Below are 8,074 nucleotides of genomic sequence, written 5' to 3'. Positions count from 1 at the left end.
GTCCCCTGCATCGGCAGGCGGACTCTCAACCACTGCTCCACCAGGGAAGCCCCATGAGAGTGCTTTTTTTTTTTTTAATTTTTATTTATTTTTGGCTGCGTTGGGTCTTTGTCACTGCGCGCGGGCTTTCTCTAGTGGCGAGCGGGGGCTACTCTTCATTGCAGTGTGTAGGCTTCACCTTGATGTGGCTTCTCTTTGTTGCAGAGCGCGGGCTCTAGGTCTGTGGGCTTCAGTAGTTGCAGCACATGGGCTCAGTAGTTGTGGCTCGCGGGCTCTAGAGCGCAGGCTTGGTAGTTGTGCACGGCCTTCGTTACTCTGCAGCACGTGGGATCTTCCCGGAACAGGGATCGAACCTGTATCCCCTGCATTGTCAGGCAGATTCTCATCCACTGCGCTACCAGGGAAGTCCGAGAGTGCTTTATTTTTTTAACTTTTGTTATGAAAAATTTCAATCATGTATAAAAGGAGAGAAAAGAGTGCAACAAAGCCCCATGTGTCCATCATCAAGCTTCAACAATGATCAACTCATGGACTCTTATTAGTCCTAGACCCCCACTCACTTTTCTGCTCTTGAGATTTAGTTTTTTGTGGGTTTTCTTATAAAGTGATACATATATTCCTCCTATATATTTAATTTTATTGAGGTATAGCTGACTTACAGTATTATCATAGTTTCAGGTGTTCAACATAGTAATTTGGTATTTTTATACGTTACAAAATGATCATTACTGTGAGTCTCGTTACCATCTGTTACCATACAAAGTTATGACTACATTCTCTATGCTGTACACTACATTTCACATCTGTCAGAATGGCTTGTGCACTGTCGGTGGGAATGTAAACTGGTACAGCCACTACGGAAAACAGTATGGAGTTTCCTCACAAAATTAAAAATAGAACTACCATACGATCCAGCAATTCCACTTCTGGGTATTTATCTGAAGAAAATGGAAACACTTAATAATTTGAAAAGATATATGCACCCCAATGTTCATTGTAGCATTATTTACAATAGCCAATATATGGAAACAAAGTGTCTACCAATGAATGGATAAAGAAGATGTGATTATTACCCATAAAAAAGAATATCACTCAGCTATAAAAAAAAAAAAATGAAGGAAATCTTGCCATTTAGGACAACATGGATAGACCTAGAGGGTGTTATGCTAAGTGAAATAAGTCAGAAAGAGGAAGACAAATACCTTATGATTTTACTTATATGTGGAATCTGAAAAACAAAAGAACAAACACAACAGAAACAGACTCATAGATACAGAGAACAAACTGGTGGTTACCAGAGGGGATGGAGGTGGGAGGATGGGCAAAATAGGGTGAAGAGGATTAAGAGGTACAAACTTGCAGTTATAAAATAAATAAGTTTCATAGATAATTTTGAAGTAAATCCCAGTCATCACATCAATTACAATGTCTCTAAAGATTCCCTTCTTAAAATCATAACCTCCATCCCATCGATCACACTCCCCCCAAAATTAACAACTCCTTAATAGCATCATATAGCTAATCAGTTCTCACATTTCCCCAATTGTCCAGTATATAGTCTTGGTTTTTTAATGGTTTATTCGTTTGAATAGACATCCAAATGAGGTTCATATATTGCTATTGCTTAATATGTCTCTTAAATATCTTGTAATTTATAGAATCTCTCTCCAAGGCTTTTTCTTTTGCTTACAATTTTTCTGTTGGAGAAACCAGATTATTTATCCTATAGAGTCTCCCATGAGCTAGATTTTGCTGATTACATCCCATGGTTTCTTTAACATGTTACTCTGTTCTTTTTATTTCATATAAATTGGTCATTAGATCTAGAGGTTTAGTCGGATTCAAGTTCTCCTTTTTGGCAACCTTTCATAGGTGGTGTTGGAAGTACATAATGTATGCTTGAGTCTTTAATAATGTCAGAAACTACTGATGATCACTGCCTAATGATTAATTCCATTAATTCAGTAGGGAGTTGCAAAATGGTGGTATCATCCTTCTCTCATTTACTAGCTGCAATACTACAATAAAGGAAACTTCCTTCATCAGCTATTTGGTGACCCTGAGGTACAGTTCATACAAGAAAGTCAGCCTGCCTGGTTTACCACAGCACCACTGAGGCCAGCTGAGTGACCATGGTCATCTCATGTCTCCAAACTCATTTTCCCATTCACAAAATGAGAATGATCGTATTGCCTAACTCAGAATTGTTGTAAAGGCTAAAGGAAATGACTCATGTAAAGTTCCTGACATGCAGGCATTTCATGGATGTGAGCTGCTGTCCTTACTTTCATTGTTAGAGCAAGGTTTTTATCACCAGCACCCAGAGAACACAGCACAAGGATGCTGAGCAGGTTTTGTCATTTCCACAGGCTTATTGCAGCCATCAGTAGAGTTGTTCCCCAGAAGGAGAGCCATCCCTCCACCTAGCGCTTCTTGCTGATGACAGTCATCATCAATCTGCTCTGCAGAGAGGGCCGCTGGGAGACCCAGCGAGTTGGTGATCAAATCAGCAAGGCAAGTGCCCAGGTCATCTGGGGGCCTGGGCAGTCTTGCCTCTCCCAGGAAGAGATCTAGGAGGCAGAAAGGGTTAAATGGTGCCCTTTCAGCTCTAGTCTAAGATGCCTTTTCTTTGGAAACTTCTATCAGAAACATGTTTACTCTTCCTCTGGTTTTGGCAAGTCAGTAAATTAATTTAACCCTATAGTCAGAACAGTTGGTTGCTCATTCATGATGATAAGCATTTTATAAGGCTTTGTAAAACCCACTCAGGCTTATTTAGGGCCTAAAGGCATTCATCTCAAATTGGTTCCGAGATTGATTTCGATATTTCTGTGCATATTAAATCTTTACATTGCCATTTACATCCTTTTAATGGTCTCCACTCAGTGAAGGATCCTGGAGGCTTTGGTAGAAGTTATAAAACTAAGAAGCCATCTGTAAGTCAACCTACTTCTGTTGTAAAGGTAAATCTAATTTTAGTTGCTTAACACCAGAAATTGAGTTCCTGAGTTTTGAGAAACAGTCTGTGCTCTTCAGCCTTTACTTAGAGGTGGGCTGGGCCAGCTAGCACATCTCCTGTAGGGAGATAACACTCACAGCAGGCACAGCCTAGCTTTTCTCCTTTTGAGGCCTAGGAATAAAATGCTGTACTGTTTCTCCAGTATATGTTCATACTAAGAGCTTGGATTCTGGGCCAGACTAAGCTTACTAGATGCTTAGCCCTGAGAAAGCTACTTAACCTCTCTGAGTCTCAGTTTCCCTGTCTGTAAAATGAGATAATAAAAGTTGTTGCTGTTGTTGTTGTTGTAGGCATTAAATGAGATGATGCAGATGAAGCACTGAGCACAGTGTCTGGCAAATTTTAAGCACTCAAAAATTGTTAGCTATTATCATTATTATAGTTATTACCAGACTCTGGTCCTGGCTGGCCAGGTATTATATCACAATTTTTGTTTTAAACAATAGTGAGTTGGAATATTACTCAACAATAAAAAGGAACAAACTCTTGATATATGCAGCAACTTAGATGGGTATTATACTAAGTGAAAAAAGCCAGTCTCACAGGGCCACATACTGTGTGATTCTGTTTACACAACACTCTTGAAAAGATAAAATTACAGAGATAGAGAACAGCTTCATGGTTGCCGGGGTAATGTTAGGGACGGGGGGGGAGTGGGGTACGCAACCGACTATAAAAGAGCAACATGAGGGACAGTTTGCGATGATGGAATAGTTCTGTATCTTGACTGCAGTGGTGATCACATGAATCTACATATGTGATAAAATGGCACAGAACTATACATACACATTGCACCAATGTCAATTTCCTGTTTGATACTGTATTATAGTTCTGTAAATGCAGCCACTTGGGAAAACTGGGTGAAGGCTCAGTGGTACCTCTCTGCACTATCTTTGCGACTTCTTGTGCATCTATAATTATTTTAAAATAAACACTTAAAAATAATATTTAGTGTTTACATTATAAAGTCTAAATATAGCTTATAGCTGAGCCACATAGTGTACTATGATTACACTTGCTTTCTGGTGTGACGTTTTTTCCCTCTAGATTTAAAAATTGCCTCATATTTTATTTGCTTTGATTTGCTATTTACCTAGTACCAGTTCTTCCCAGATGCTGTCAAAACTGTGAAATCCCCCTCAATGTGGTCAAATACCTTAGGAAACCTTAGCTCCATTCTTTTTTTCCCTTGGTGACATCCCTCCTGGAACTCTCTGTCAGCTCCAATATGAATTTGCTGTGCTCTAGGCTGATTTTTTACCCATTTGCATGGGAAAATGTCTGGTTGTCTTGACACCAAAGGCTTAAATTGTGGATTTGACAGGATGCTGAGATTTCAGAATATGTAACAATTTTTTTTCACTTACCTGTATTTTCTGATTTTGCTGCTAGTAACTGATATAACTTGTGTTACACCATCTTTATATCTCTTATCACAGAAGGAAGGAGGAAGGCATACAGTCAGAAAAATAAATAAATAAATAAATAAAAGGCCTAACTTTTAGCTGTGTGAGCACACATATGGAATCCTGGGGAGTATTCAGTTAGGCCTATATTCCTCTCCAACAGACACAGCCTTTACACAGTGGTAGTTGGGGCACTAATAGTGGCTCATCTGTATCTTAATCTTGACCCTCCCTTTGTGCAACAGGTCAGGGCTCTAGTCCTAGATTCCTGGGGATACAAGATCATCATACCTCAGTCATAGCAACTGGCTCACTCCCTGACAACACCCTCTCATCCTTCCCTTCTCTCAGTTCCCTCCTCCAACTCCCTTAGCCATTTTCAGTCCCTTTGTCTCCACCCCCCAACCCCCCAGGGTCTAGCTCCAGTCATTGGTCATTTCAGTAAAATTTAATCCTGCAGCTGGATGGGGAGGAAGAATGTAAGGAGCTTCAGTTCCTGAAGCTGGAAGAAGTCAGTGTAGAGGCCCTTGCAGAGGTCTGGCCTCAGAATGGAGTGTTTAAAAGACCAGCAGACGTATCTCGCTGCTAAATTTAACCTCATTCTGATTCTCTCACATCTTATTAGACCAAAGAGTCTCTTATCTCATTCCAGAGTTGGATTATTTTACAAAAAGTGACCTTCTCTTAGATATAAGAGGTAGAGAGGAAATTCACCAGACTTGGGTAAAAGGAAGTAAAAAAGTTTGGGGTGGAAGAGAGTAGGCCAGTCACATATGCAGAAGGGGGCGAGCTGTGCAGTGCACCCTTTCTTTCAAACTAAGGCATGACTCTGCGAGTGCCCTTCAAGCCCAGAGGAGCCGGTGAAGGGCTGCGCCCACCCCACCCCGAAAACTCCCCGTGCAAGGCTCTCACTCACTCCCTACAGCCTCATGCGGGAGTGTGTGGAATCTCAGAAGCATGTCTATGTGCAACAAATTCTAAAGAAAAGAGCTTTAAAATTCAATGTGTCAGGTGGAAATAAGCCTGTCGCCTCAGAAATTCTAAGGCAAAACCCTCCAAACCAACCATGGAGCAATCTAGCGATCGTCTGCAGCAGATTTTCTGTGAGTGGATTTGCTGCCTTCTGGTAAAACAAAAACATGTTTTAACAGGCCCCCAAATTCCCCTGGCTAGATTTGTTCTACATTCAAGAGTGAAGTCATGAATGATATTTCAGGTAAGTCCCACCTTCTCTATCTTCTGTAATCTCTCAAGGTTCTTGAGTACATTAAAAACACTTCCCAGGAACATTACAAGAAAAACGGTCTTCTAAAGTACAGCTCACTGTATCATAGGAATTTTTTTCTATGTCCATTCCGTCGTTCCTTTTCTTATATAAATTTATTTATTTATTTTTTTATTGGCTGCTGCTGCGCGCAGACTTTCTCTAGTTGTGGTGAGCGGGGGCTACTCTTCATTGGGGTGGCAGGCTTCTCATCGCAGTGGCTTCTCTTGTTTCGGAGCACGGGCTCCAGGCACGCGGGCTTCAGCAGTTGTGACTCACGGACTCTAGAGTGCAAGCTCAGGAGTTGTGGCTCGTGGGCTCTAGAGCACAGGCTCAATATTTGTGGTGCACGGGCTTAGTCCTCCTGGCATGTGGGATCTTCCCGGACCAGGGCTCCAACCCATGTCCCCTGCATTGGCAGGCAGATTCTTAACCACTGCGCCTCCAGGGAAGTTCCCCATTGTTCCTTTTAACAAATGTCATGATTCAAGTACAGAAGTCCCAGGGAAATCCCTGGGCATATTACAGCATTTTGAATTTGCTAATTTGATTTAAGAGATAGCCTGAGTAGCCTATGTAGAAGACATATCACACCTCCACTTCATATGTGTTGTATTTCCTTAAGTGTACAAAGGACCTTGGAAATTCTTAAATTAATCAAGATTGTTCCCCTTGGCAAGATAGCCGGCAGTGACAGAAGAAACCAAACCTGTGTATTTGCATAAGGCAAGAAGAGCTGTGATTTTACTCTGGACGCAGAACAAGGGCTGGGTACAATCCCAAAATCTAATTATTCATTATTTCTTTAATATTATTTTTGTGCCAAAGATTGTTTCTTTAATGATGGAACAGTGTTGCCAAATTAAGAGACCTTAGGCCCCCTTACCTCAGCCAACATCTTTGAAGACAAGACAGAATTCATTTCCTGTCTCCTTCCCCCCAACCCCTTCCTTGCATCAGAGCTTCTTAGAATCTCTAAGGAAGTCTTCATCTCTTTTCTGAGTTTTAACAAAACTGAAATCTCCTGGTCTTCACCACCTTGTCTTCTGTCTTGCTTTCATTTTATTTCTTAAAACATTTTTTTTTCTGTAAGGATATACAAAGCAACTATAAATTGAGGTTATCTCTGTGGGTAGGGATGGGCAAGAGGGGACTTTTAACTTTGCTCCCTTTGGCACTCTTACAATTCTGTTTTACTATAAGAATATATTACTTTCAAAATATTTTTTCTAATTAAAAGTAGTGAACGTTTATTGTAGATAATTTGTAAAACAGAGAAAAGTGAAAAGCAGAAACTCAAAGTCATTTCTGCCCTTGGCTGTACCTGGTTAGTCATCATCTAGAGCTGGCGCCACTCAGCACTTCCTATGAGGGACCCACCTCGGAGCCTCCTCGGGGTGGGAAGGAAGAGAAGGGATGGACCCAGGGCTGGGGAAATGTAACGTGGGATCTAGATAATTTTTATAAAATCTCATCTAGTACACATTTTCACCTTTACCTGTACCCGCTGCCACCTCCCTCACTTTCTGAGGAGGAGTCTGGCTTGCTTCTAGTGTCCCCATAGCCCCCTGACCCCTGGGCACTTAGCGGTCATCTTTTTTGTGTATCAAGTCAGTCAATGCGCTTCTGTTTGATTTCAAGCTTCTAAAATTTTGTCAGCATCTCTAATGTGCTACTGCCTCCTTCTGTTCTTCACCCTTATGGGCTTTTGCCTTTTTCAGCCTTTTAATGTAACTTTGTAGGGTTTTCCAAGGGAGTAGAGGTTCAACTTGCCATCTTTAACTAGGAGTGCCCATATTCTATTTAAAATATTTTACGATATTTTTAATGACTACATAATAACTCTTGTATGTAGCTGTGCCATAATTTATTTAAACTTAACTCACATGTACATTTTCGCCTACATTATTTATTTCCTTAAAATAAAACACTACAGGGCTTCCCTGGTGGCGCAGTGGTTGAGAGTCCGCCTGCCGATGCAGGGGACACGGGTTCGTGCCCCGGTCCAGGAAGATCCCCTATGCCACGGAGCGGCTGGGCCCGTGAGCCGTGGCCGCTGAGCCTGCGCGTCCGATCTCTGTGCTCCGCAACAGGAGAGGCCACAGCAGTGAGAGGCCCGCGTACCGCAAAAAAAAAAAATTTTTTTTTTAATAAATAAACACTACACGTGGACCTGTTGGACCTATAGGAACATGAGCAATGTGAAGACTCTTTGCAGGGACTTCTTCACATGGAAAGGTCGTCCGGTTTACATTCCATCAGAGGTTTATGGAAGCGCTCTCTGCTCCGTCCCCACAAGCCGCCCTCTCCCTGGAGGCTCTACTCTGTCTTACATCGCTTTTCCTTGAAGAGTGGTCCTTAATTCTATTTGATTTTCCTTCTGTT

Source organism: Lipotes vexillifer, unplaced genomic scaffold (assembly GCF_000442215.2).
Source record: "Lipotes vexillifer unplaced genomic scaffold, Lipotes_vexillifer_v1.1 scaffold400, whole genome shotgun sequence".
In the NCBI taxonomy this organism is placed as follows: domain Eukaryota; kingdom Metazoa; phylum Chordata; class Mammalia; order Artiodactyla; family Lipotidae; genus Lipotes; species Lipotes vexillifer.
The sequence above is the reverse complement of the archived record's forward strand: the minus strand, read 5'-3'. Positions refer to the sequence as shown.